Source organism: Myotis daubentonii, chromosome 2 (assembly GCF_963259705.1).
Source record: "Myotis daubentonii chromosome 2, mMyoDau2.1, whole genome shotgun sequence".
Classification (NCBI taxonomy): domain Eukaryota; kingdom Metazoa; phylum Chordata; class Mammalia; order Chiroptera; family Vespertilionidae; genus Myotis; species Myotis daubentonii.
The window spans coordinates 165,258,396-165,263,548 of record NC_081841.1 but is presented as its reverse complement, the minus strand read 5'-3'; the positions used below and the strand labels follow the sequence as shown (position 1 = coordinate 165,263,548).

Here is a 5,153-nt window from a genome sequence, read left to right as displayed (position 1 = left end):
CTGTCACAGTTGTTGTTCAACTAATTGTGAAAAATTTGATTTGCTCGCCTTCCACTGTTTGTCATGCGGACCCCCTTCTCAAATGTGCCGTGGCTTCTGCCTCTGTGTGGGGAGCTTTTAAACTCCTGGCACAAGCAGCCCACCCTGGGGATTCCTTACCTCTCCGACCAGCTTTTAATGTTGGCTCATCTTCTTGACTAAATTAGGCCACCATGGCAAACAAACACATAATTAAAAACCCAGGAAAGACAACTGCAGTTGCACTTCTTAAATCGATTTTTACAATGCTGGTGTAAGCCTCTGTGCGCGCTTCCATTTGGTAATCGTATGGCTTTATATGACCTTTTTGGTAGGAGAAAATTAAAGATGGGCATAGTAGCAAGCTTTATGTTATTTTATTATTTTATTTTATTTTTTAAAAAATATATTTTATTGATTTTTTACAGAGAGGAAGGGAGAGGGATAGAGAGTTAGAAACATCGATGAGAGAGAAACATCGATCAGCTGCCTCCTGCATGCCCCCTACTGGGGATGTGCCCACAACCAAAGTACATGCCCTTGACCAGAATTGAACCTGGGACCCTTCAGTCCGCAGGCCGATGCTCTATCCACTGAGCCAAACCGGTTAGGGCTATTTTTATTGTATTTTTAAAAAATATATATTTTATTGGTTTTTTACAGAGAAGAGGGGAGAAGGATAGAGAGTTAGAAACATCGATGAGAGAGAAACATCGATCAGCTGCCTCCTGCACACTCTGTGCCCGCAACCAAGGTACATGCCCTTGATCAGAATCGAACCTGGGACCCTTCAGTCCGCAGGCCCACGCTTTATCCACTGAGCCAAACCAGTTAGGGCAGGGCTATTATTTTATTTTATTTTTAAATATATATTTTATTGATTTTTTACAGAGAGGAAGGGAGAGGGATAGAGAGTTAGAAACATCGATGAGAGAGAAACATCGATCAGCTGCCTCCTGCATGCCCCCTACTGGGGATATGCCTGCAACCAAGGTACATGACCTTGACCAGAATTGAACCTGGGACCTTTCAGTCCGCAGGCCGATGCTCTATCCACTGAGCCAAACCAGTTAGGGTGCTTTATGTTATTTTAAAACCTATGTGTTGCTTTGCTTCTTACTTTCTGTTCCTCAAATAATAAAAACTGTATAATGGGTCTTAAAGAGCACATTTCTATTTCCTAATACTTTACCTGACATACCAGTATACATTTTTAATCAAGTTTTCAAAAAGAATCCATGAGGTAGTATTATAAACAATGGATAAAATTCCTCTGCTTATAATACTGAACCTCATGAGCTCTGTTTAACTGGTATATAATATGGGTGTTTTGAAAATTTGTATGTGTACGATGTACAACCTGGTTCAGTATTTGTTATGAAGAGGCTTTAACTGTTCTTTATTTTTACAGGGAGTAGGTTGGTAATTTCTTGATGCCTACTTAAACAATGCATATGGTGTGTCTATAAAGTAAAAAAACACACCTTGCTTTCCAGGAGATGCACAAGAAAATCTCTCTCTTGTTTATAACAATGCCTCTGCTTGCTTTACTGCATTAATTTGTCCCTAATAGTTGAGGTATGTAATGTTTAAACAACAAGGATGGTGGCAACTAAAGTTGAAACCTTTAAGGTTGAATACAGCTTACATTACCTTAGAGATTTAGAGGGTTATACTCTTGAAATTGGGTTGAAATGAAACGTGACATTACAGTGACAGTTTGTGGTTTACAAAAGTTGGATGTAACGTCATCCATTGCAGTATTCTTTGGGGATTTAATTTTAGTAGATCATATGAAATGGATTAATTGAAGAAATAGTTGAATTTATATAATTTTATACAGTAATATTCTAAAGAAACAATCTCTTTCTCTTTGTCACAGATTGCTAAAATGCTGACGGATTAAATCTAACTTGAAAAATTGGGTGCACACTAATCTCTTTACAATGTTTAATAACATTTTAGTTCAAAGAAGTCAGATTGGGATATGAAGTGTTCATTACTTTAAAAGTGTAATATATTTAAGAGTTGAACTTTTTTTTTTGACAGATAGAGGAATAATTTTCTTCCTATTATATTTTGTTTATACTTTACTATTTTTATGTTATTATAATTTCTTATTTTATGGATGGAAGTCTCTATGAGCCTGTATGTATAAATTTCAAATAGACATGGCTAGTTACATATGAACAATATTAATTATGAGATATTTTAATATCTCTAAACTGAAAATCTGGAAAGAACCACAAAAAAATAATTTAACACTCCAGAAAGAATTGAATGAAGCCATTATCAGAGAAATCTTTTATTACAACAATTAGTACAGGGCCTAGATAGAGTAGGAACAAAATAAATTAATGTCTAATCTGATCTACTGGCTACTTTCAAGGAGTGCTAATTGCTCTGCAGTAATACTCTTTATCCATATAAACTGTTTCATTTTTGCAGTGGCTTAATTATGGATCATATAATTATGGAGCCACCATTAATACTGGTCAATAATTGGGGGCTTTAGGGCCAGACTACATTGGTTGGAATCCTGTCTCATGCTCTCAGTAGCTGTGTGATCTTGGGTGTAACTCATTGTTAACCTCAGATTTCTCTTCTATGTAATGGAGATGATGATAACACCTTCCTCACAGAGTAGTTATTAGGATAAATGAATTAATACCTGTGATGCTTTTAGATCAGAATATAGTGAGTGCTCTAAAATAATAGCTATTATAGTGCATACAAGATTAATGCTTTACTTTGGCCTTTGACCTATTTTTAATACTTTTGTAAGGTCTCTAAGTAATCACTTAACATTTCAATGGGTTTATATGGTCTTCCATAGTTTACCCATTATTTCCCCAACTATTGAATATTTGTATTATTTATTTATTTTTTTAAAAATATGTTTTTATTGATTTCAGAGAGAGGAAAGGAGAGGGAGAAAGTTAGAAACATCAAGGATGAACTGCTTCCTGCATGCTCCCTATTGGGGATCAGGCTGCAACCCAGGCATGTTCCCTGTCAGGGAATTAAACCAGGAACCTCTTGGTTCATGAGTTGATGCTCAACCACTGAGCCACACCGGCAGGGTGGATATTCATATTTTTATAGTAGTTTTTTTCTTTTATAAATAAACACAGCTATCTGTATCTCTGTTCACTCAGCCTCCTCTTCCCAGTGCCCCTGCTTTTTGTATTATTTCAAGTTTCCAGAGGTGAGATTCCTGTTTCATGTGGTATAAACATTTTATGGGTATTGAACTGCATTGCAAAATCGTCATCCAAAAAGTCTGAACCCCTTAACAATGTCAACTTCAAGCTTTGCCCTCAGCAGTGTTGGTCCTGCTCACATCTCCTGCCTTTGAGTGTCCCTCACCTCAAGGTCACAGCCCAGGTCAAGTCTATTCCTAACTATTGCGATGGCCATTTCTTGCAATCCTTGGCCTGGTGCCCCTTCTTCATTTCACATTAGAATAATTCTCCCTAACCCTTGTTTATCTTCTGGCACTATTAGAGTTATTCTTCTGTGGCTTCTTCTTTTTAAATAAAGTTAAAAGTTTTTATTAGTTAAAAATAAACTATTGAACCAATTGTCATCTATTTAGCCTACTATTTCTATTTCATTCTGTTAGTAGACTGCGCAGCCTCGTTCCACGAATGTACTAGTAGGCTTTAAGTCAGACAGATCCTGGTTTGAATCCTGATGCTAACCTCAGGTAAATCTTATGAACTTTTAATTCCTCATTTAGGATAAAAAAACACATTACCAACCTCATGTGATATGGTTTCTGTGATATCAGGCCTGTGAAATCTTGGCTGGCATTATTAGGCATTCAATAAGTATTGACTCTTTCAATCACTACTATATTCCTAGTAGTGATTTCTCAAAATAATTTTCTCAAAATAATTCCTGCAAATATTTTTCCTCTTCCATTTCCAAATTATTATAAACACTGAAATTTTGTTTTCACCTTCTCTGGCGAATTTTGATATTCTTTTTCTTTGAAGTCATTTTTACTCATTTTTCCATATTGGACCTACCTGCTTCATGCTACTTCTTTAATTTGAAATTTGAAGAGCTCTCAAATGTATGCTTTATTTTTTTTTCTTTTTTAACAGTCTTTAGTGAAAGTTGTATATAAGATTTCTTTATTCCTGCATCTTCTCAATTGTTTCTTTCTTGTATTTGCCCTTTTCCTTTGCTACTTGGAGAGATTTGCTTTACGCTCAACGATCTTTTTGCAGTCTTTGTCCGGCTTTATTCTAATGATAGCACCTTGCTGGGGTGAGTGCCTGCATGGACAGTTGGACCATTAGCTTTCTCCCATTGCACCCATTCAGTGTGGATGGCATGTTTCTTCCTGTAAACCTGGACTGCGCTGCAATTTGCTGTCCTTTGTAACGTCCTCACACAACTTGAACTTCATCATCCTTTAGACGGGCATGGATGGAACACTGTACTTCTGTTTCAGCTCTTTGGAAAGAGGAGAAGACAAAACTTTCCCAGCAAATGTGGGAAGGTGCATCGAAATGCCTCTGACGGTTCCTGCTCCTATCAGAAGCCACAAAGGGCCAGACCTTCATTTTGACCATCTACGTTTCAGTGATGGCTGCCAAAGGGCAGAGTCCGAAAAGATGCTTTTTACATAGTTAGTGAGTTCTTTCTTAAATATTAACTTAAATTGGGATAAAATGTGGAAGAAGAAATCCATGAATTAATAAGAAAATAAAAGTTGTCAGTTGGGTAGGGAAGAAGGAAAAGAGGAGAAAAACTATTTATGAAATCATTTATCTTCCCCACTAAGTAAAGCCATTTTGGTTCCGGAATGGCTCAAGATATCCTCTTGGTCTTGCTACTGCAGGACTTATGGTAAAAGAGACATAGCACTCAATAACATTTTGGCTACTTATGTTTACAAAGTGCTTTTTACTCATCTTGCCCTATTTAAATTTCTAATTGTATAAAAGCATTTCCCTAACCTTATGAAACATACACATTAGTTGGAAAAATAAGCATATGTTTTTAAAATCACATGTTAAGATTATGAAATAAATAATGGCACCAGCATGGAAAGTCATGGACCCAGGGGTTTCAAACTCAAGCGCTAAGGCAATTGAAGAGTGTATGTGGTCCCTAAAAGT

General features: G+C 36.5%; 1 pseudogene; it reads right to left on the bottom strand.

Annotated features, from left to right (window-relative positions):
* Positions 1-4,160: 4,160 nt before the first annotated feature.
* On the bottom strand, positions 4,161-4,595 carry LOC132226383 (large ribosomal subunit protein uL24-like; annotated as a pseudogene).
* Between the last annotated feature and the right edge of the window lie 558 nt (positions 4,596-5,153).